General features: G+C 40.0%; 1 long non-coding RNA gene across 1 annotated transcript in view; it reads right to left on the reverse strand.

Moving 5' to 3' along the window:
* The window catches only part of LOC118155239 (uncharacterized), a 28,089-nt gene extending 3,348 nt beyond the window's left edge, over nt 1–24,741 (reverse strand). The window contains exons 1-5 of the long non-coding RNA XR_013520415.1: nt 24,623–24,741; nt 24,337–24,414; nt 23,467–23,615; nt 21,047–21,156; nt 20,075–20,137 (exon numbers count right to left, since the gene is read on the reverse strand). This is a non-coding gene — a long non-coding RNA (uncharacterized LOC118155239). The remainder of the gene's footprint in view (nt 1–20,074; nt 20,138–21,046; nt 21,157–23,466; nt 23,616–24,336; nt 24,415–24,622) is intronic.
* Nucleotides 24,742–25,610: the final 869 nt, after the last annotated feature.

Raw genomic sequence — 25,610 nt, forward strand, 5'->3', positions numbered from 1 at the left:
TAATCACCAGTGCCTTTCACAAGGAAAATACTTAATGAAGATCCTTAACATGGGTGAGAAGGAAAGAAGAAGAGGACAGGAAGAACTTGGTCAACACTTCTGGTAAAGCAGGAACTTGCAAAGCAAAGAATCTGTCAACGATTGTGACTCCTCCCTACTCTGTGACGGCCTACCTGGGAGCATTCCTGGAGGCCTAGTGAGGCGTCCGAATAGGAGAGAGTCCCTGATGCTTAAAGGATGGAGGAGCGAGGAGGTCCAGGTGGGTAGAGTCAGGGGTGGGCTGAAAACCTGGAGACACAGGCAGGGCAGGACCAGGCTGAACTCTTAGTTATATTACTTACTTTGGTTTTTAATTCTAAGAGCAAGAAAGCCAACCAAGTGTTTTAAGTAAGCAAATGTTAAGACCAAATTTGTATTTTGAAAAGAAAACTCTTTTTCTTTCTTTCTTTCTTTTTTTTTTTTTGAGACGGAGTTTCACTCTTGTTACCCAGGCTGGAGTGCAATGGTGCGATCTTGGCTCGCTGCAACCTCCGCCTCCTGGGTTCAGGCAATTCTCCTGCCTCAGCCTCCTGAGTAGCTGGGATTACAGGCACACGCCACCGTGCCCAGCTAATTTTTTGTATTTTGAGTAGAGACGGGGTTTCACCATGTTGACCAGGATGGTCTCAATCTCTTGACCTCGTGATCCACCCGCCTCGGCCTCCCAAAGTGCTGGGATTACAGGCTTGAGCCACGGCGCCTGGCTACAACTCTTTTTCTTATTTTTGAGAAAGACTCTTGATCTGTTGTGCAGGGTACAATCCTGAATCACTACAACCTCCGCCTCCCAGGCTCAAGCTATCCTCCCACCTCCACCTCCTAAGTAGCTGGGACCACAAGGTCCCACAGGGGCTTGCCACCATGCCGGGGTAATTTTTGTATTTTTTGTAGAGACAGGGTTTCGCCATATTGCCCAGGCTGGTCTCCTAACATCTGTCTTCAAGTGATGTACCCTTGGATCCCAAAGTGCTGGGATAACAGGCGCAAACTGCCACATTTGGCCTGAAAAGACTACTCTTAACTTAAGCATAGATTGGATGGGACCAGAGTAAAAGAAGGCGGTGGATAAATTGGAAGATGACTGTAGCAGTCTAGGCAAGCAATGTCCCAGCTGAGTGTGTGCTTGGGGTGGAGAAAATGGAAATGGATGGACATACTTGGGAAGTAATTTGGGAAAAAAATCAAGAGGATATATTTATGAATTAGTAGAGAAAGAGGTCGAAGAAGAAAGTGGTCTCAACTGTGACTCCTACTTGTAACCAGAGATGAAGTGGTTGGTGGAACGTTTGAGTTACTTTTGAGATATAAAAGTAATTAACTAGACCACTGGGTTTGCAAATCTGGAGCTGAAAGGAAAGATTGGGCTGAATTTGGAAGTGATCATATGGTAATAAAAATGTTTTCAAAGTTGGGGAAAAGTATAGCAGTAGCTAAAAAGGATGAGACATTTAAAAAGTTTAAGATCAAAAGTTCTGGAGCACACACAAGGTAAATGAAAATAAAAAGAACAATGGAATATGAAGGAGGAAGAAATAATTATAAAGGTATTCTATCAATTTGTCTATTTTTAACCAATTTTATATCTTTCATATTTCTAAAAATTACTCAAAATAACATAATATTCCAAAATGAAATACAAAAGCAGTAGTAATTACTTTTTAAAATGTTTAATATTAGTAACAGAAGATTATAGAATATTGAGGTATCTCAAATGTGTGGGTCTGTCAGGATGGTTGAAATGAACAAATGCCTTGAACAGGGCCAAATCTAGCCTAGCATCTGATTTTGTAATTAAGACTTTACTAGAAAACAGATATGCTCATTCATTTACATATTGTGTGTGACTGCTTTCCGCTACAATGGCAGAGTTGAGCAGAGATTGTACGCCCTGCAAAACCTAAAATATTTAGTATCTGCCTCCACTTTGGCATGAAGATTATTTTAAGGTGCAGACAATGAGAACAAGCAGACACAAAAACGCCCTCTGCCTTGCCCCTATCTGCATGAAAACAGGACATAAACTTCCCTTTGAGATGGTGTCCCCACTCCTCTTTCCCACACCAGGAAGAGGAGAATGAATCTTATTACTGGAGATAGCACTGAGATAAGAACACATAAACAAAACCGTAATAAACAATTAGGGTCTTGCATTAGTTTCCCCCACACATTAACCTTCCCACAGGTCACCCTGGAGGCTCAAAACCCCTGTTCTTTTGTAACGGTCACTTCTGCACTAATTTATAGCCCTTTGTTAAAGGGGTATATAAACCTCCTCAGCACTAATAAACACGTAACATGAAAGTAAAGTGCAAAAAAAAAGAAAAAAATAGAAGTGAGATCAGGAGGGAAAATTCAGAGTTGGAACCAGAGGCATGGAGGGGAACTGATATCAGCCTGTCTTTGTCCTAATCATATCCCTACCATACCCTTATTCATTTCTTCATTGAGAAAATCACTTTTTTCCAAATTTTTCTGGTATTGTATTGAAAACACAAAAATCACTTTCTGGGAATCTTGGGTTTTTATATTTATAAATATTCACTTAATTTCCACAAGTACAACATTTTCCCCAAGGAAGGGGGGCATGCTTGTTGGGAAAGATTGTAATACAGGTTTTCTACTGTCCTGATTTCTTATTAGCTTGACATAACTTTATTTTTTTTCTTTGGAATATCTTTTCCTTTCTGGTTTGCTCACTGAAATCCATAAGATAAAGACAAGTTCTTACCCAAGAGAGTCCTGTAAGAAGAGATTTAGAGTCATGTGTGACCTGTGCAAGATTCTCTCTGAATTGGAGTTTGGTAAACAGAGAGCTTGAATAGGAGATTTCTGATTTCCTTGTTAGCTTTTCTCCTTACTATCCTACCCAGAGCATAGTTTTTAGATATACTTGTAATATTAATTGAGTACCTACCGTAAACCTTGCATTTTACATAATTTGTGTAAATTATTCCTCACTATAACCTTGTAAATACACCTTATTGACCCATTTTATAGAAGAGCAGTGAGGTTTACAGAAGTGAATTTCCTGCATTCGTAGAACTGGAATTTGAACTTGGGTCTCTTTGAATTACAAAGGTTGCCCTCTTGCCAATGTATCCTCCTGTCACGTTCGTGGGTAAGATGTGTTTTCCTGCTAGTTAATTCTGTATCAACATTTGAACATATAGCCAAGGACACAAACAGAGTTCGTTATTTTTAGGATTTCCAGAGGAGTTCTTTGTAAAAGCACTGTTCTTTTACATTTATTTTTTACATCTATCAAGATTTTTACATGTTGATTTTACAAATATGTGACCAATCTCTTTGCTGCTATCTCTGATCTGATTTTCTTGTAGCTGAGCCCTATATCTTAGAGTCTTCTCTTTTCAACACTAAAGTGAAAATATTAAGAGTTTTCCCAACATAATCCTTAATTAGCTGAGGTAGCTATTGTTGAAACTGCTTACTGTCCACCTTTACCCATAACAAAATTGGGAAAAGCATTTCCTTTGCAAGGAGATCCATAAATTATGCAGAAATATATTGCTAAGTTACTTTTTTAGTAGTTTTAAAAATTATAATAATATTGTCTAACAATAATACGTTGGTAACAATGGTTTGCACAATGCACAGACAACTTTGCAAAATGTAGGGAGATATTCTTTACGTCTATTATGAGAATAGGTGAGTGTGATAAATTCATTATGGCCTCATCTTTTTGCCTGTCCTGTATTTAAAACACTGCAGCTTATGATGTAGAATATTGAAAATCTATTATGAATACATGATTAATACATATAGAAAAACTCCTCTAACAGCTGTGTGCTGTGTTATTTTTATAATTGTCTTTCCAGTGTGACATTAATAAAATTGATGCCATAATACAGCTCCTCGAATGGGTTGTTACTGGTAATGAGGGAACAATTTGAAAGTAAATAGTCTCTGGCAAAACTAAAGATGGCTATTTACTTGAGACTTGATTAATTAATAATTGTTCATTAACTAATGCTAACTGCCTCATGTGTTGTCTTTGCCTCTTGGCCAAAACAAACTGGGGTTTTATTCTGGTGCCAATACTAATTGTTAATTATTGCTCTGGGAGCTGGAATTTGACTGAGAAACAAAAGTTTGCTAGCAACTTGCTTTCTGGAAGGCAGTGGAGGAAAAAAAAACAACAAACCTTCAGACCCTTGGGTCTTTATGCCCCAAATTTGCAGCCCCACGGGTAGGCTTTGGAAAGCTGCAGGGAAACCCCACAAGACAACCATTCACAACTGAAGCTTTGGGGACCATTTCTGCAAACTGAGTCCTAAATCGACCGAGGTCATTTTAAGTGAATGCACCGCCAGCCTGTTCCAACGAGGAATTTCAACGGCGTGTAGTTATGCCCCATTAGCTGGCTTTGCTGTGGTTTAACATTTTGACTACTGGGACCTAATTGCACCTCAGGTCTTAGCAGTTCTAAACAAAGAGTGACATTTTCAAATGATTTGGGAAAATGCATTAATTTCCTTAGTTTTTTATTGTTTGTGGGCAGGACCGAGGAAGACTACATCTCTATGAAAGAGCACACACAGATCCTTCCAATGTAGTGCTTGACAGTTCACCAAAGTTTAGACATTTGCATGGTTGATGGTACATGATAGAATGCCTTGAATTTCTTTCCAGGGTGCGAAGTTTATATGATTTGTTTTAAATTTCATTGCAATAGGTAGTGTTTACATTGGCAGGAATTTTTTAAGGCCGAACATGCACAATTTCTGCGCACAACAGGAAGCAGTCAAATGCCCAGGCAGACAGGGGAGGGTCCCTAAGTGAACCCTCACCTTCAAGCCAAAAACATTATTCTTTCTGAATAATGCCTTTTAACCAATTGAAGGTTGCCTTTTCCGATACTATCTACAGCCTGCCTCCTCCCCTATTCTGAGCCCATAAAAGCCCATACTCAGACACAGGGGGGACTTCCCTGCCTTCAGGAAGAGGTCCATCCCCATGTCTCCTCTCCCCTATTCTAAGCTCATAAAAGGCCTAGACTCAGCCACACTGGGGGGACTTTCTTGCCTTCAGGAAGGGGTCCATCCCCATGTCTCCTCTCCCCTATTCTGAGCCCATAAAAGCCCATACTCAGACACATTGGGGGGACTTCCCTGCCTTCAGGAAGGGGTCCATCCCCATGTCTCCTCTCCCCTATTCTGAGCTCATAAAAGGCCTAGACTCAGCCACACTGGGGGGACTTTCTTGCCTTCAGGAAGGGGTCCATCCCCATGTCTCCTCTCCATGAAAGGCTGTTTCATCACTCAATAAAACTCCCTTCCTTGCTCACTCTTCAATTGTCAGTGTATCCTCATTCTTCTTAGATGCTGGACAAGAGCTCAGTACCTACCAAGTACAGGTACCCAGAGAAAGGCTGCTACACTGACCTTTTGCCCTCACTGGTAGGGGGCAGCCACCCCACACAGTGGGGCCAGGGGCCAGCTGCGCTGCTAACATGCAGCTGTCCATCAGGCTGTGGATGGTGGAAAGAGCTAATTAGCACACAAACAACCCCTCTGGGGCTTCAAGGTCACAGGCACCCTCTCAAGGTGACATGCCTGGTCTGGCCACAGGCCCCATATGGAGCTTGTTCCCGTGTAGGTGCTTGGAGTGGCCGGCCAGACCCTGCACTCACTGGCTCACGTGCTCCCTCCTGCAAGGGACTGAACGCAGCAGGCCAAGTAGATGGGATACCCAGGCTGTGAGTCCAGCAAAGGGGCTGGGAAAAATCCTGTGTCACTTCCACAATGTATGAAGCTCTAAATTTAATAAATATCATTCTTGCGCATGTCATTTAAAAATTGACACTAAGCACTTTGTGGCCACTTTAGTGAGTTCCCTGGCATTCTTTTGATGGAGTGACTTTCTAGTTAAGACAGAATTATACTTCCCTAATATGGGAAGGAAACACAAGGAGAATTTGTTTAATTCTTCGATCCAGGTTAATTAAACTGTGGTTTCCAGGAACGAATACTTCATCTCTTGGTAGCCCGTTTCAGTACTGAATCAGAAAGTTCCTTACCAATGGCGTATTTGACTTCTCCTTGCACCAAAAGCTTTGCTCTCCGTGGATATCGAGAACGGCTGGGAAACAGTCTATTTATAATAATATTTCAGATTATTAATGATAGTTATTAAATTTCTCTTCGACTTTCTTCCCACCAAGCTAATTAACCCAATTCTTTTAACCTTTTCTTCCAAGACCTCACGTGGCTGTTAGCAGCCATGCGTCATTTACATAACAATTCTCAGTCCTAGTACTCAAATTACTTCAAGGGTACTCGCTGGGTATTTGGCCATGAGGCATTGGAAAGGTCTCAATGAATTCCCACAAGAGTGTTCATTGCAGTGAATTCATAAATCCTATTATCCACCAGGTGCTGAGCTCTGCCAGGGACCACCTTATGCCAGCGCAAGTTGTCAGGCTCCTGTATTTTACGGTAGACAGTTCTTCCCTTCGCGCAGTTTAAAGTATTGTGGCGGAGTGTACGTCTCCAGGAAATGAAATCATTTCAGCCCAAATTCACTTGACTGACATTAATGTTGGTTGCTGTCCCTACAGCAGCTTCCTTTCAAAGTTGATTTATCAAGAAGAGTGCGTAGGCTGAGAAAATGGACAAAATAATCCACATCAGGAGGACCTGAAGAAGTAGGAAGTCAGATGGCAATGAAGGAACCCAAAAGGAGCTCTCCACCCGGATCTGGTGTCTGTCCACCTCACAGACTAAAGGGCCAGGCCTCTGTCACACACCAGCGCTTACCTTAATAATGTGCCACACAGCGCCTCGCCTCTCAGGCTACTCTCTATTTTTACCTTTTTTTTTTTTTTTTTTTTTCTTTTTGAGGCGGAGTTTCACTCTTGTTACCCAGGCTGGAGTGCAATGGCGCGATCTTGGCTCACCGCAACCTCTGCCTCCTGGGTTCAGGCAATTCTCCTGCCTCAGCCTCCTGAGCTGGGATTACAGGCACCACCATGCCCAGCTAATTTTTTTTGTATCTTTAGTAGAGACGGGGTTTCACCATGTTGACCAGGATGGTCTCGATCTCTTGACCTCGTGATCCATCCGCCTCGGCCCCCCAAAGTGCTGGGATTACAGGCGTGAGCCACCGCGCCCGGCCTATTTTTACGTTTTAAGAACAATGATTGCTTGAACAACATACACTTCTATTTTTGTCTTTACAAAAACATTACACGTGCATTTGAAATAAATGGAAACATGCAAATAAACCAAAGAAAGAGAAGGAAAAACCTCATCACAGTCCTATCATCTAGGTAAAACTACCGATCATAACTTCCAGCATTTCCTTGCCTTTTTATTGTATTTGTGCAGAAGTAAGATTGTATGATACAGTTTTTATAAATGTGTCTTTTAAACATTTAATCAGATATCATGCATGCATTTTGATATCAACAAATATAATTTCCCTTCCTTTTTAGTGATGGTGTGGCACTTTATTGCATGAATATAATTCACTTAACCAAACTCCTATTTTGGGACAGTTTATTTTCAATTCAATAATAAACAGCATTTAGACAAACGCTCTCATAGCTAAGCCTTTGTACATTTTAATTGTTTACTTAGAATTTAGTCCCAGGAAGGAATGAAAAAAATGATTAAACGATACATTCATTGTTAAAGATTTGGCTGAGTGTTGCATCCTTCTCGCATAGAAGGTTTTTATTCATTCATTCATTTTCCTACCTGCTATGTATGAAAGTGTCCTGCCCTCATGTCCTTACATCTTAATTTTTTGCCAGGGTGATAGCTTCAAAATGATACACTATCTTTGTTTTTTAAAATCAATTTGGTGAAGGTATTATTTACACACAGTATAAAAAAATACACTCACTTTACAAGTATGTTCCACAACTGTTAACACATGTACATACAATTTAACCACAAGCCAACAAAACCGCAGAATATTTGTGTCCTTCTAAAAACTTAGGCCGTGTCCTTTTGTCCTAGTCCCAGACAATCACTAATTTGTTTGCTGTCACTACAGAGGCCTTTTGGTAATTCTGCAGTTTCACAAATCATACAACATGTACTCTTTCCACACTGTACTCTTTTACTGTACATGACATTTTGAGACACATCCATGTTGAGGGCCTCCGTAGTCTGCTTCTCTTTATTACTGGATAAGATTGCACTGCACAGATACACACGCTTTGTTTACCACTCATCTGCGAATGGACATTTAGGTTGTTTTGAGTTTTAGCCTTTACAAGTAAGTTGCAATGAACATCTGTATGCGAGTGTTTTTCTTTTTGTGGACATATGTTTTTATTTCCCTTAAATACTTAGGAATTACTGAATTGTGTAGTAAATGCATGTTGAATTTCACAATAAGATACCAAAGTTGTAACAGTTTGTACAACCAGAGCAATCTCTGAGCAGTCCAGTCGTTCTATAGCTTTGCCGACACGTGCTATCATCAGCCTTTTAAGCTCTAGCCCTTCCAGTGGATGTGTAGCAGCATCTCAATGTGATTCAAATTTGCATTTGCTGATGGCTAATGATATTGGGCATCTTTTCTTGCACTTGTTGGCCATTCACATGTCTTCTTTTGTGAAGTGTCAGTTCAAATCTTGCCCACTTTTTACCTGGATGATCACTGAGTTAGTAGAACCCTTTATACACAGTGGATGCAAACCCCTTGTCGGATGTATATTGCTCATACGTCTTCCTAGTCTGTGGCTTGCCTTGTCATTTTCTTAATGGTATCTATGGTATCTTCCAAGGGCCAGAAAGTTTTAATTTTGACGAAGTCCAGAGTATTTTTTTTCTATTATGGTTCATGCTTTTTTGTGCTTCATTTGAGAAAACTTTGTCTATTACAAGGTTGTAAGGATGATCACTTACATTTTCTCTCTGAATTTTTCTAGCATTAGCCAACACATTTATAACTGGGATTCATTTTGAAATAATTTTGTGACTGATGTAAAGTATGAGTTGAAATTCATTTTCGTTTTGTTTTGTTTTAGCACCATTTATTCAAAGGTTATCCTCCCCCTATTACATTAACTTGGTTTCTTAGAAAAGTAGCTAACTATATACGCACGGTTTTTTTTCTGGACTCTGCTTTTAGTTCCATGATAATATGCCCATTATGAAGTTACTATCACATTTTCTTAATTACTATATATTTTTTTTGGTAATTCTGGAAGTCAGGCAATGTGAGTCCTTTAACTTTATTCTCCTTTTCCAAAATTATTTTGGGTACTCTACATTCTTTGTATTTGCATATGTATTTTATAATTAGTTTGTCATTTTTAAGGGAAGCCTGTAAGAAATTCATTAAGATGGCTTTGAATATACAGATCCATTTAGAGATAATTGATATTTTAATAATCCATGAGGACTGATGTGATTTGGCTCTGTGTCCCCACCCAAATCTTATTGCAAATTGTAATCCTCACATGTGGAGGGAGGGACTTGGTGGGAGGTGACTGGTTCATGGGCACAGTTTCCCCTATGCTGTTCTCATGATAGTGAGTGAGTTCTCACAGGATCTGATGACTTTATAAATAGCATTTTTTCCTGTGCTGTCTCTCTTTCTCTCTTGCCACCATGTAAAAGGTGCATGCCTCCCCTGAGTCTTCTGCCATAGTTGTAAGTTTCCTGAGGCCTCGCCAGCCATGTGGAACTGTGAGTTAAACCTTTTCCCTTATAAATCACCCAGACTCAAGTATTTCTCTATAGCAGTGTGAAAAGGGACTAATACAGAGATGGTTTATTTCTTTAATTTGTCTCAGCAATGTTTTTTGGGTTTCAGTATTTAGGTTTTATACATATTTTATTAAATAATTTTAATATAGCATTCATTTGTAAATTTCATTTTTCTAATTGTTCATTACTGGTGTATTGAAATATAATTAAATTTTGTATATTGAACTTGCATTTTGTAAGCTTTCTCAATGTACTTATTATTTTGCAGCTATTTTTGTAGATTCCTTAGGATTAGCTACATATGCAATCATGTCATCTGCAAAGGAGGATGGCTTTATTTCTTTCAAACACGTGTACATTTTATTTGTTTTTTCACCTTACTGGGCAAAACTTCCAGCACAATGTTGAATAGAAGTGGTAAGAGAAGACATCTTTTTTTTGCTCCTGATCCCAGGGAGAAAGCATCAGTCTTTATCAAGCACGTTGTTAGTTGTTTTTCATAGACGTACTTTGTTAAATTGAAGAAGTGCCTTTTATTCCTAGCTGGCTACAAGGTTTTATCATAAATGGGTATTAATATTTTGTCCTATATTTTTCTGTACATTTTGATGATCATATGCTGCATGCTCCACCCTGATTCTGTTAATGTGGATGGCAGTAAACAGTAGAGAAATGTAAATATAACGTCATAAGGCTCTTATACTTTACCTGCAATGATATAATATTATTGGGAGACAGATTATGATAAGGTAAGAAGACATAGTGTAATCTCTGGAACCACCAGCAAAACAAGTAACGGACAAAATATACATTGTGGAGATACAAGAAAATCATTTTAAAATTATTCAGTCAATCTGAAGAAAGGCAGAAAAAGAGTGGGGGAAAAAATCTCAAAGAACAGATGAGTCAACTAAAAAACAAATAGCAAGATGGTGGACTTCAACATAACATTTATAATTATGTTAAGTTTAAATGGCCTAAACACCACAATTGAAATTGGTTTTCATAGGGGGTAAAATAGATCCAACCTATGCTATCTATAATAAATGTACTTAAAATATAAAGCCATACTTGTAAAAGTATGGAAAAGCTATATCATGCAAAGACCAATCTTAAGAAAGAGGGAATTGTTATATTACTGTCAAACATCATAGACTTGAAGGCAAGGGAAATTACCAGGACCATATACATTATATTTTATGATGATTAAAGAATTAATAAATCAAGAAGTAATAATTTGAACTTTGCATGCACCAAAGAGCAAAGATTTCAAATTATTTAATGTAACTGAAAGTAAAAATAAATGAATATATTTTACTTTTTCTCACTGTAGTCATCTTTTTCTTTTTTTTTTTTTTTTTTGTTTTGAGATGGAGTTTTGTTCTTGTTACCCAGACTGAAGTGCAATGGCGCGATCTTGGCTCACCGCAACCTCCGCCTCCTGGGTTCAAGCAATTCTCCTGCCTCAGCCTCCCGAGTAGCTGGGATTACAGGCACACGCCACCATGCCCAGCTAATTTTTAGTAGAGACAGGGTTTCACCATGTTGACCAGGATGGTCTCGATCTCTTGACCTCGTGATCCACCCGCCTTGGCCTCCCAACTGCTTGAAGTCATCTTTTCCAAACCTGATTTATAAGAGCTATTAACTTACAATTTTATAAGAAAGTTACAAACTCTTTGTCTGTTATAAAATGTTTCTAACTTGTTTCCTATCGTTTCATTTTGTGTAAGTGTTATGTTGTCTTATAGTTCTTGGCTTTGGTATCATGCTCCGAACATCTTATTTTTATCTGTATATTAGATACAAAATTTCCATTACATTTTTGTTTCCTTACAACAGTTTCAGATTTTCATTAAATTTTTCTTCTTAAATATTTATATTTTGGGCATTTAAGTACTTCTAAATCCCTCATAATTTTTAATTTTCAATTTTTAAGCCTTTTGAATTGTTTTCTTCAGAATAGTGTAGGATAGTAATCTACTTTTTCCTAATTATTAATTTCCGCAACACTGTTGGAAATCGATCTTTTTCCAGTTTTCTTTACAAGTTTAGATCAATGACTCTTTCCTTTCTCCCACCTCCTTCCCTATGGAACACTTAGTGAACAGCTATTCCATACTAGGTAGTGTGCTTGAAACTGGGGATTAAAAAATCATAAAACAAACAAAAAAAGGTGTGTAAAATCCAAATACATTGTTTTTGAGCTCACGGTCTTTTGACAACTAGAGGAACAAATAGTAGATATCTGAATATCTAGAGTACTGTATTATCAAAGATGAGGGAGTGACAGGCTCTACCTGGGAGTGGTTGAAAGTGACATTTGATCTGCTCATGTAGAAAAAGGAAGAGGGAAGCTCACAGCAGTCTCAGGAACAGCTCAGGACCTAGGGAGCCACTGTGCAGATGAGGGGCCAAGTGGGGCTGAAATCCAGTGCCAGTGCTTGCTACCAAGTAAGGTGGCCTGGCACTGGCTTATCCTGCTGGGGGAAGGGGCCTTTTGATTTACATAAAACTCTACATGCACTACTGACAGCCCTAGAAGAGTGTCACACAGCAGAGGCGGATAGAGAGGTCCAGAGGTCCATGGGATGAGGCTTAAGCATGGACCCTGTAGAGAGCCGAGACTGGAGAGGTGCTTTCACAGTCTCTTGGAGCATCTTCGAGATTTCAGACTCTATCATTGTAATCAAGTTTTCATGATAGAACATTAGACCTAACTTGCATGATCAGTATTGCATTTTGGAAAACACGTCCTTGGGGCCAGGCGTGTTGGCTCACACCTGTAATCCCAGCACTTTCAGAGGCTGAGGTCGGCAGATCACGAGGTCAAGAGATCGAGACCATCCTGGCCAACACAGTGCAACCTCGTCTTTACTAAAAATTAAAAAAATTAGCTGGTGGTGGGTGCCTGTAGTCCCAGCTATTCAGGAGGCTGAGGCAGGAGAATCACTTGAACCCAGGAGGTGAAGGTTGCAGTGAGCCAAGATTGTGCCACTGCACTCCAGCCTGGCAACAGAGCTAGACTCTGTCTCAACCAAAAAAAGAAAGAAAGAAAAGAAAAGAAAAAAGAAAACATGTTGCTGGCAGCAGTGTGGAGGGTAGTCAGCAAGAGAGTGGGAGAAGAGACAAATTATAGGTGCTGGGGTTAGTGAGAAGTTGTGGGCAGTCAAGGTGAGAATGCGAAGATTCAAGTTTGTCCAGATGGTGGGAAAGGCCACGCTTTGAGAGATACTTCTGAGGCTGAATGAGCAGAGCTTACATCCCCACAAAGGCAAGGCCTACAGAGAAATCAAATATTTTCCCTGGCGCACCCAATCTCTAAGCCTTCAAAATGGACCTCATTTTAATTTGAGGTTGCTGTTTAGAGAAGGTTGGGTGTGCTGGCTCATGCCTGTAGTTTCAGCACTTTGGAAGGCTGAGGTGGGAAGATTGCTTAAGGTCAGGAGATCAAAGTCAGCCTGGGCAACATAGCGAGACCCCATCTACACACACACAAAAGATAAACTCAGACTCTCTTGGGACCCAAGTGTCCCAAGGCACTATATTTCCTTCTTACCTGTGAAATATATAATGAGTTGCAAAGTCTGTTGAGCTTAGTAACCTGACCTTTGAGGATTTTACAATCTCACGAAAGATTTAAAAAAAGAAACCTTACATTTTTCTCGTAATATTTTGTAGCCAAGAAAATCCTTCCTTTCTGCAGTGATGATCTCTCCTAGGTGTTTAGTCCTCACGGACTTGAGACCCAATTTCCATGAGGTCTGAAAACATTCCTCTCTCACAGCCTCAGCCTTCCCTCCCCATACCTAGCACATTGGCTTCATAACCGAAGGCTTTAATTCATTCACCACACAGCGTCTTTGCCCTCCTGCCATCTGTAATTTATGCGTAACACAATTTAATTCTGCTTCAAAAAACGACAAGAGTTTTGTGAACCAGTTGGTCGGAATCACCCCATTAAAAATATTGTTATGCATAACGGTGTTTAAGAAAAATTCCCAGCAGTGAGTTTCAGGTTTGTAAGATAAGGCTTGTTTTAGCACGACCCTGCTGGTGGTTGCAGTTATCATTAATATTATAAAGTAGAGATAACAGGAGCCCCAGGGAGAGAATGACCTCCCAGGAGAAGGCTAGAGATTCGAATCCAGATTTGAATAACCCATCTGGGCAAACAAACGAAGCAGCAACGAAATGTGTCAGGGTAGAACCTGAGCAGAATCTCTGACGTTCTCAGGGAACAAGTGACCTCTCTTTCCTTCAATATCATTTTCCTTGGCAGGACACAAATTGGTAATTAAAATATCGAGAATATCCTAATAAGCGCGTAGAAAGGGCATCTTTTTTTCCTTCCTCTTGAAGACCTTGCAACCAATACTCTTAATTTTCGTTTCCTGACTACAGTGTGTTTCCTGAGTAATCGGGAACAGAGCCTGCTGTCGAGGACACTACCGAGGTGATCCCCGAAACCAACTTCTCTGTTTTCTGGAAGCATGTTTTGTTCACATTCCCTCTACCCTGGCCACGCAGATGAGTTCTGGCCAACACAATGTGAGTGCCATGCTCTGGACCAGGCTGCATCCGTGACGCCCGCTAAGGTTTGATCTACTCTGCTCTTTTTCCTTTCACCAGCTTGACACAGTCATGGCCTTGGAACTGTTTGCTGAAGATGCTTGAACCGCCGTATTGAAGGGGGCCGGGTCCCTGAATCAATACATGGAGGACAGCCTCTGTAAAAGCTCTGCGTGCACCACCGACAGCCCTAGAAGAGTGTAAGTCCTAGGACGTGGCATCCAGTATGACATAGTGGAGGCAGACAGAGGTTTGTGTCCTTGTATCTCCCAAAATTGTATGTTAGAGTCCTAATCCCAGTACCTCCGAATGTGATCTTCTTTGAGACAGCGTCTTCACAGAGGCAGTCTGGTTAAAGTGAAGTTGTTAGGGTGGGCCCTAGTTCCACAGTACTGGTGCCCTTATACAGAGTTTTTTGCTGCTGAAATATCAGGAGTCGGGTTTAGGTCCCCTTACTCACTGCACAGAAAGCCAGTCACTAAGATGAGTGTTGCCAAGGAGGAAGGCTTTAATCAGGTGCTGTAGCCAGTGACCCACAGCACCTAGGAGTTTACATAGCAGGGAAGAAATGTAACAATGTTTGATCAAGCAGGAACTGAGGAGGGGTAAGGTAGAAAGCCTGATGACCGAGGGGCCTGGAGTCATGATGGAATGACCTAGTGAATTTCAGTTCTTTGATACTTTTTGAGAGGCCCAGAAGGAACTCAGATTTTTTAAAAAATGTAAGCTTCTTTTTAAAAAAAAAACTTTTTTAATTTTTAAGTTCCATAGTTTTGGGGGGAACAAGTAGTATTTGGTTACATGAGTAAGTTCTTCAGAGGTGATTTCCGAGATGTTGGTGCACCCATCAGGAGAGTGGTACACACTGATCCCAATTTCTAGTATTTTATCCCTCACCCCCTGTCCACCCTCCCCCGGACCCCCAAAGTCCATGGGTCATTCTTATTTCTTTGCATCCTTACAGCTTAGCTTCCACTTATGAGTGACAATATACAATGTTTGCCTTTTCGAGTTACTTCACTTAGAATAATAGTCTCTAATCCCATTCAGATTTCTGCAAATGCTCGTCATTCATTTCTTTTTACGGCTGAGTACTATTCCATCATGTATATATGTATATATTACAGTTTCTTTATCCACTGTTGATTCATGGGCATTCGGGTTGCTTCCACAGTTTTGCAGTTGTGAATTTTGCTGCTATAAACACATGTGTGCAAGTATCTTTTTCATGTGATGCCTTCTGTTCCTCTTGGTAGAAACCCAGTACTGGGATTGCTGGAGCAAACGGTAGTTCTACTTTTAGTTCTTTAAGGAATCTCCAGCTATTTTCCATGGTGGTTGTACTAGTTTACATTCCCACCAGCAGCGGAGAAGCGTTCCCTTTTTACCACATCCACATCAACATGTGTTGTTTTTTATTTTTTGATTATGGGCATTTTTGCAAGAGTAAGGTGGAATTGCAGTGTGGTTTTGATTTGCATTTCCCTGATAATTAGTATACTGAGCATTTTTTTTTTTTCAGCGTTGGCAATTTGTGTATCTTCTATTGAGAATTGTCTATTCATGTCTTTAGCTCACTTTTTGATGGGATTGTTTGTTTTCCTCTTGCTAATTTGTTTGAGTTCATTGTAGATTCCGGATATTAGTCCTTCGTCAGATGTACAGACTGTGAAGATTTTCTCCCACTCTGTAGTTACCTGTTTACTCTGCCGACTGTTTCTTTCACCATGAAAACGTGCTTTAGTCTGATTCAGTCTCAGCTATTTATCTTTGTTTTTATTGCATTCGCTTTTGGGTTCTTGGCCATGAAATCCTGTGTAAGCCAATGTCTAGAAGGGTTTTTCTGACATTATCTTCCTTAATTTTTGTAGTTTCAGTCTTAGAGTTAAATCCTTGACCATTTTGAGTTCATTTTTTAATAAGGTGAGAGATGAAAATCCAGTTTCATTCTCCCACATGTGGCTTGCCAGTTATCCTGGTGGCATTTGTTAAACAGGGTGTCCTTTCTCCCCACTTTATGTTTTTGTTCACTTTGTCAAAGATCGGTCAGCTGTAAGTATTTGGCTTTATTATTTCTGGGTTCTCTATTCTGTTTCATTGGTCTATGTGCCTATATTTATACCAGTATCATGCTGTTTTGGTAATGATAGGTTTATAGTATAGTTTGAAGTTGGGTAGTGTGATGCCTCCAGATTTGTTCTTTTTGCTTAGTCTTGCTTTGGCTATGTAGGCTCTTTTTTGGTTCCATATGAATTTAAATTTTTTTTCTAGTCATATGAATGATGATGATATTTTGATGGAATTGCATTGAATTTGTAGATTGCTTCTGTCAGGTGGTCTTCGGCACACTATTGATCCTATCCATCCATGAGCATAGGATGTATTTCCATTTGTTAGTGTTTATGATTTCTTTCAGCAGTGTTTTGTAGTTTTCCTTATAGAGATCTTTCACCTCCTTTGTTAGGTATATTCCTAAGTGTGTGTGTGTGTGTGTGTGTATGTATGTGTGTGTGTGTGTCTGTGTGTGTGTGTGTATATATATGTGTGTGTCTGTGTGTATATGTATGTGTGTGTATATGTATATGTGTATATGTATGTGTGTGTCTGTGTGTATATATGTATGTATGTGTATATGTATGCATATGTGTATGTGTATATGTATGTGTATGTGTATATGTATGTGTGTATCTGTGTGTATATATGTCTGTATGTGTATATGTATGCATATGTGTATGTGTATATGTATGTGTATGTGTATATGTATGTGTGTGTCTGTGTGTGTATATGTGTGTGTGTCTGTGTAGATGTATGCATATGTGTATGTGTATATGTATGTGTATATGTATGTGTGTGTCTGTGTGTATATGTATGTGTACATGTATGCATATGTGTATGTGTATATGTATGTGTGTGTCTGAGTGTATATGTATGTATATATGTGTATATGTATGCATATGTGTATGCATATATGTGTGTCTGTGTGTGTATATGTATGTGTGTGTATGTGTGTGTGTCTGTGTCTGTGTGTCTATGTGTGTGTGTATATGTATGTGTATGGATATGTGTATATGTATGTGTCTGTGTGTGTGTATATGTATGTGTGTGTCTGTGTGTGTGTATGTATGTGTATGTCTGTGTGTGTATGTGTATATATATATATATATTTGCAGCTATTGTGTGTGCATGTGTGTGTGTGTATTTGCAGCTATTGTAAAAGAAGTTGAGTTCTTGATTAGATTCTCAGCCTGGTCCTAAGTGTATATATACATATCGCCAAATCTTGGACAATGAGAATATTAAAATAAATATTTTAAAGAACTGTATTCCATTGAGTAAAATGAGAAACCATGAGTTTATAGTGGTATAGCTAAATGAATAACTTAGAAGGGGATAAGGTATAGGCTATTTACATAGTCTCTAAATATCCTCCCGTTAAATATCTATCAATTATAAAGGAAAAATGCCATTAGATTGAAGGATCCAGGGAGAAAGCACCTTGACCATGTGACCAAAATTAACATCTATAAAGAGTCCATCCAGACTGCACACCGCCTATGTGTAATGTGGCTGCCAATCTATTCATGAGGCAACATCAGCAAAAGCAGCCTGAGAGCTCTTCTGCGAAATAATAGGCCTTTGATCCACAAAGGTTTTGAGATCAGGAGAGTTGGGAGAGGACCCAGCAACTGTCCCAGATTGCAGGGAAGGCATGACATGACAATTAAAATCGCATGACAAGTAAAAACAGCATGTGATCCAGAACAATCTCCTTTTGCTGAAAAGGACGCTAATGAAAGAACCAGTGAAACACAAATGCACCAACACTGACTTCCTGACTTTGGTGGTTGTGTTGTTGATTTTGTCCTTGTTTGTAGGAAAAACACACTGAAGTTTTCAGGGTATGAAGCACTAGATTTGCATCATGTTGGAAACTCAAGAGTTTCAAGAAAGCTCTTTGTACTAGAGTTGCAACTTTTCTAGAAGTTTGAGATTGTTTCAGAATGGAACAAATTTTGAGTTATCAGATCCATTTTACACAGTCCTGAGGTGCTTAATTAGCCAGCCAGTATGTGAGACAGCCAGGCCAAGTTTCTTGTTTAACTGACTTTTTAAAAATTAATCAATTAATTAGGGTCAGAGTCTTGATCTGTTGCACAGGCTGAAGTACTGTGGTGCGATCACAGCTCACTGCAGCCTCGAACTGCTGGACTCATGTGATCCAGCCACCTCAGCCCCGCAAAGTGCTGGAATTCCAAGCGTGAGCCACTGTGCCACATCTCATTAACTTTTACAACACAACATTGTCACAGTATTAGAGCGGTGCAAAGAAAGTAAGTAATTTTATCGGGGACAAATAAACCTATGTCTAAAACTCCACTCTGCTTAGTAGTTTCATGCCCTGACCACAGTACTGAACTAATCCACGCTTCATCTTTCTCATCTGTAGTTGTTAAGGACTCATTCAGTGATAATATTCTGTGATTCTATACTGGGAAAAATCAGTGATAACCAACCAATAATTTTGGCATGCAAGTTTTGGGAAACATTTTTGCTTTCATTACATTTCCTCCCAGGTCCATAAAACAGGGAAGCTGTTCTGTTACAGAGCAGTGTATCCCCTTTTATTGAAAGCTATGAGTGGTCTGAGGGTGGAGCTGGGAATGACAGCTTAAAGTATTCATCGTGACAGAAATAATTATCTTCACACATGAAACAGAAGCCTACATGCCTTTTAGGAAGTCAACTTGAGAAATGTTCCCCAGTGATAAAGAAAGTAATAAGATGGGGCCAGGCCCTATTCACAAGCTTTGATTTTTCTACACTTGCAAAGTGCCCTGTGCTGACAAATGTCTGATTAACAAAATTAAGAAGAGATTTGGCTGCAGCCTTAATCCCTCTCCTGGGCCTTTCCGTTTCTGGATTTCTAGGTTGATTATTTTTTTGGGTCAGCCTGTTCTCCCTGTGTCTCATTCTTTATCATCTGTGGATGAGTCAATATGAAGGTTTTCTGTCACGAGAGGCCTAGGGCAGAATAACTGTCTCTCACAAGAGGTTCTGCGTCACCCACAATTACAGCCCATTATGTCTCAGAGAGGCTGCTGATATCTTGTCACCTTTCCCTTCCAAAGTTCATGTGTTTCTTCAAAAGAGAAATATAAGCTATTGTATGAAAAACGTGGCCAGAATGTTTTCATTCAAACCTGGATATGGCTTGTATAGACCTAGGCGTGTTTTTGTTATTGTTTGAGTTCACTGGTATTTATTTCGGAGGCTGAGGCTGTGAGGTTGGATGGGGTTTTCACAGGGAACAGTCTGTCTCTATGTACACAAAGGCATGGTTATAATATTGAAACTCTAGGGATACATATGATTATTAGTGTTATTATTGTTGTTACTTCACATTTGAGGAAGATTAAACTCAGATTCTGATGACTTTCCCTAAAAGTCAGAGAGCTAATAGAGTTAAAATTTAAACATGAGTTTTTCAACGAAAAAATGTCAACCACTGATTGGAGCATTTGCTGAGAATTGAATTGGTTTATAAAGTATAAACATTGGATTGTAAATGACGTGGCTGGTAAGTTTGACCAGCAATGAATCATACAAACCATTATTATCAAGGTTGGGTAAAGACTTAACAACATTTTAAGGCTAAATAATATATTATTATTAACATATGATTACATATATTATATAAGGTTACTATATATAATTAAATACTATATATTACATATGTGTTTTAATTCTTTCTTTCCAGTTAACAAAAATATAGTTACCTTTCTGACCTGGTGGGGAAACATCTGGCATAGCCCCAAATGGTATTTTGGCTTTGACAGGTTCTAAAAGAAAACAGGGTAAAACAGTGAACAGTTACATACATTATTAAAAATCATCTCCTTTAAAAAACATTCATAACAAATCAAGATGAAAACATAAAAATCTAAACTATTAGAGATTTGGAGACATTAAATAGAAGTAAAGACAAAGCAAAGCAAAAACGGGTACTATCCTTGTTTTCAGCTTAAAATTTTTTTATTTTATTTATTTATTCATTTTTGTAAGACTAGCCAAGTGCAGTAGTGAGAAGGGGGAGAGAGTAGAACAAGGAGTTCGATCTGTAACTGACTGTTAACGATCAATTGAGATAACTCACTACCTTCGGACCAGCCATCAGCTTAACATTTTAAAAGATATGTATATTAATACTCAGGCCCCCCCAAAAAGGAAAGATCAGACAGGACCTGCATGTGTGGGCTGTTGGAGGCATGAGAGGCTCTCTTGAGGCAACCTGTGCAAAATGTTACATTTATCTTTCTGACTCTGCAATGCGGCCCCTGGCATCTTCTCACCATCCTGGGCTTTGATTTTTCCACTACAAAGTGAAGAGCTGAACGAAAGTCTTGCTAAGGTTCCTAGAGCTTAATGTTCTACAGCAGCGGTGTCCATACTTTTGGCATCCCTGGGCCACAGTGGAAGAAGAAGAATCGTCTTGGGTCACACATGAAATACACTGACACTAACGATAGCTGATGAACTAAAAACCAAAACCATCAAAAAAATCTCAGAACGTTTTAAAACGTTTAGGAATTTGCATTGAGCTGCATTCAAAGCTGTCCTGCTATGGAGTGCTGAGGAGAAAGTAGGTAATTTATCAGGAGACAAACGAACCTACGTCTAAAACTCCGCTCTGTTGAATACTTTCTGCCCGGACCACAGTACTGAATTAATCCAAGCTTCGTCTTTCTCACCTGTAGTTGTCGATGCACGGCGTGCGTCCTGCAGGCTGCGGATTAGACAAGACGAGCTTGTCCTAGAGCTCTATGGTTTTACAGTTGAATAAAATAAATCTTATGACAACCTGAAAGCAAAAATTAACGACAAAAAAAAATCAATTGTTTCCAAATCTCCAATAGACAAAAAGAACAAAAACAATAGCCACGATTCAACTGCATGTCAGGCCCAGGTCTGACAGCTTGTATCTTTTAAGACAGAGGTCTGCAACCTTTTTGGCACCAGAGACAGTTTCATGAAAGATGATCTTTCCAGGGATCGGGGTGGAGGCATGGTTTCCAGATGAAACTGTTTCATCTCAGATCACCAGGCGATAGATTCTCACGAGGAGCTTGCAAATGGAAGGAGTTAAAGAATAGGATAACGAAAACGGTTTAAAAGGAAGTGGTTGGTTGAAGCATCAGGAGACCTATGTTAATTATGGCAAATTAATTAATTTGCCTTGTACTGAATCCACATCTCATAAGATCTCTCACCTCAGTTCCTTGGTTTAGTAGCAATAATGAGAATAACAAAAGCAACAACAGTTAGAACAGCTGACATTCATTGAGCACTAACTGTATGCAGCGATATGCAAGGAACTGTTAAACGTTTATCTCGGCAGGGCGCAGCTGCTCACTCCTGTAATCCCAGCATTTTGGCAGACTCTAGCAGGTGAATCCTCTGAGGACAGGAGTTCAAGACCAGCCTGCCCAACATGGTGAAACCCTGTCATCACCAAAAATACAAAAAATTAGTCAGGCATGGTGCCAAACACCTGTAATTTTAGCCACTCGAGGCTGAGGCAGGAGGATCACTTGAACCTGGGATGTGGAGGTTTCAGTGAGCCAAGATTGCACCACTGCACTCTAGCCTGGGTGACAGAGCAAGACCCTGTCTTGAAAACAACAACAAATAAACAAAGAAAACATCGATCTCATTGACACCTTGCAAAACACTAGCAAATATACTTTGCTTCCTGTTCTGCTGATAAATAAGTTGCAGCTAGAAGAGTTTAAATCATTTCCTCCAGGTAACACACAGTAAGTGGTAGAGCCACGAACCGATGAGGGTTCTGTTGGATTCTGAAGCCATGTGTTCCTTTCTCTCTCCCCGCTGCCTCGGATCCCATTTTAATGCTCTCATTCTGCACCGGCACCATCAGGGGCAGCTGGCTACTATCTAGAGTGTTCGATGAACAGAAACATCCTATGGCCAAACCATGTCAGAAAAATGAGAGCTAGAAAAAAGATGCAAATGAAAACAGCAACTCTCATAAATTGACCTTGTAGCATGGATCTCAACCGGAGCTGGAATATAAGAATCCCCGTGGATCTTGATTAAAACAAGCAGAAGTGAAAGTGCACATGGCTGAGACTCTCCCCAGAGAGCAGACATTATCTATTTATCTTCTGGGTGAACGCCCAATTGTCCCAGCACTACTTGGTCAAAAGTCAATTCTTGCATCTTCATCAAAAATAAATTGACCATAAATATAAGGGATTATTTCTGGACTTTCCATATTATTTCATTGTCTCCATATCTGTCCTTATGCCAAAACAATACCGATTACTGTAGTTTGTTGTAAGTTTTGACACTGTGAAGTGTATATGTCTTCTTGGGCATGTATAATTCAGAAAAGCTTCTCTAGAATTCTTTTCTTAAAAAAATATAAATATATATATTTTATTGCGTTTTAGGTTTTAGGGTACATGTGAAGAACATGCAGGATTGTTGCATAGGTACACACATGGCAATGTTGTTTGCTGCCTTCCTCCCCATCACCTATATCTGGCATTTCTCCCCATGTTATCCTTCCCCAACTCCCCAGCCCCCACTCTCCCTCCCCTAATTCCCCCCAACAGACCCCAGTGTGTGATGCTCCCCTCCCTGTGTCCATGTGTTCTCATTGTTCAACACCCGCCTATGGGTGAGAACATGAGGTGTTTGATTTTCTGTTCTTACGCATAGCCCAGGGGTGAGAAGCACCGGTCCCGAAAGACCCGTGGCATTGTTTATTTCTGGAAGTGACTGTAGACTCACGAAGGACCTGAGCTTTCTAAAGTATCTCTAATGCTGCTGCTTTAGTAACCAGGACAATAACCGCATTTAACTTCAAAGAAGTGGCTTTCTTTAGGCAACAATCCTCTATTTATTGCTGCTAGTGTCAAAGCTTCCATTAAAACATAAAGCCTTTCAATATCTAGGCCATAAGGTCTTAACTTGGAGTAAGAGGCTTATTGCAAACAGTAATATTTGCTTGTATGTGCAATTTCTCGGAGAGGATCTAAAATGTTTTATAAGATTCTCAAAGTGGTTCCTGAACCAAATTAAGAAGCCAAATCCCCTGGATAAATCTGCTCTTTGTAAACCCTATTAGAAGAATTCAAATCCTAACCCAGGTGATAGTGGACACTTCCAAGTGACTTGTGGATGACTGTTTCTTCGGCTTCTTCATAAGGGAGGCATTGTGCCTTTTGGAGAGAAGTGAACGCTGACTGCCAGTGACGCCGAACACCAGGGGTTCAGTCTCGGGCCTGTTTCTCGCTGCACAGAAAGGCAATCAATGAGTTGAATATTGCCAGGAAAAAAGGCTTTATTTGGGTGACATCACTAAGGAGACAGGAGATAAGTGTCAAATCCATCTTCCCAACCCACCAAAACCAGGGTTGTTCTAGGGAGGAAGGAATGTAGCTATGCCCGGGAAAACAGGATGAGGGAGGATAAGGAAGAGGAGCTGCCCAGCAGGAAGCAGGTGGTCGGTTAGGCAGTCATGGCGGATGAGGGATGTGGCCACTCACTGCCTGGATGTGGTTATTTGGTAACTTTCAGTTCCTTGACACTAACTGGGAGGCCTGAAGGAACCCACATAAGGGCTGGGCATGGTGGCTCACTCCTGTAATCCCAGCACTTTGGGAGGCTGAGGTGGACGGATCACCTGAGGTCAGGAGTTCGAGACCAGCCTGGACAACATAGTGAAATTTGTCTCTACTAAAAACACAATAATTAGTCTGGTGTGGTGGCACACACCTGTAACCCGAGCTACTTGGGAGGCTGAGGCAGGAGGATCACTTGAACCTGGGAGGTGGAGGTTGCAGTGAGCCGAGATGGTACCCCTGCACTCCAGCCTGAGTGACAGAGTGAGACTCCATTTAAGTCCAAGGGGTTCAATTTCTGTGTTTATTCAAAAAAATCCACAGACATCAGTTCTATAGGGAACTTGGTCTGGCATCACCAACAACCCTGAGAAACTGTGCACCGTGTGTACCTGTATTCTGATCATCTGGAAGAGGACAGAGCTCTGGAAGTTTCTTCCCATTCCAAAGTTCTATGTCCAGCAGTGACCCTGGAGATTTTGAGGAAAGGAAATGGCATGTGTAATTGGCTTATTTTCCAGTGAAAACCTCATATCTGCCATCCTTGCCACCCAAAGTGAACCATCCACTCTCCCAGATGCTTCCAGATTTCCTAATTTATGAAATCCTTCTAACACTGCATTTACGTGATGCTGGGTAGTAATTTTAGCTGCATACAATCCGGTCAAATGCTCTTACCGTATGATGATAATCACCTAGATGTTTGAAACCTTTGTAAACTGTGGGCTCAACCTTTCTTCCGAGCTTTTCTTATGTCCCTTCTGTAGGAGGCAAAGATTCTTCTCTTAACAACTCCTATGTTCTCATAAATATTACAGAAACATTCTTGCCTGTCATTTGACAAAGAAACATAAATATTTAGATACTGTGCAGAAGTGCCTGAGTGGAAGTATAGACAAATTATGAGGTTTGGGATGTCATCATTTCTTCATCTTCTAGGAATAAAAAAGAAACCAAATGACTCCATGGTAGACAGTGTTAAGTGGAGAAGGATATAGAGGCAGGATTCTTCAGATTGCATGCTGCTGGCCTTGCCTTTTTGGATTGCTGAGAAAACATTGAATAGAGAAATCATAGATTTCAATGGTGAGGGGGGAAAGAATGCAAAAATTGTTATATGTCCAGCACACTGTATAAGATCTGGATTTCTTCTTTGTTCCCTGGGGCCAGGACCCAACTGTCTCTTCCAAACTCATGAACTCTTAAAGCAACCATGTATTAATGAGGCCAGTATGAGGTGGGAGTCGGCACTTCATCTTCATCTCATCAAATAAGCAACACGTCATTGACTCCATGAGATCCGCAGCTTGATTGAAGCTTCTATGGCAGTGACCTAGATATTCTGGTTCATAAAAATACCAAATCCTTTAATGAAACACACAGAATTAAGTTAATATGATTTATGTCACCCATCACCCAGGGGGCTGATGCTTCGTAGTGATCTTGATTAAAGGGAGATTATGAAATAGATGCAACCTCCCTCATTTGCATTTAGTTCAAAGAAAATGGCCCAAATGGAACTAAATAGGCATTTAAGTACAAGGAGAAGTTTTTTTTTTTTTAATTAAGCATGAAAATGAAACAACGTGCCAATAATTTGCACAACATTATTTTAGGACTAGAAAGTGAATTAGGCATGAAAAAAGTTCCAAACTGATTATGTTAA

The sequence above is a fragment of the Callithrix jacchus genome, chromosome 7 (assembly GCF_049354715.1).
Source record: "Callithrix jacchus isolate 240 chromosome 7, calJac240_pri, whole genome shotgun sequence".
NCBI classification, from domain to species: domain Eukaryota; kingdom Metazoa; phylum Chordata; class Mammalia; order Primates; family Cebidae; genus Callithrix; species Callithrix jacchus.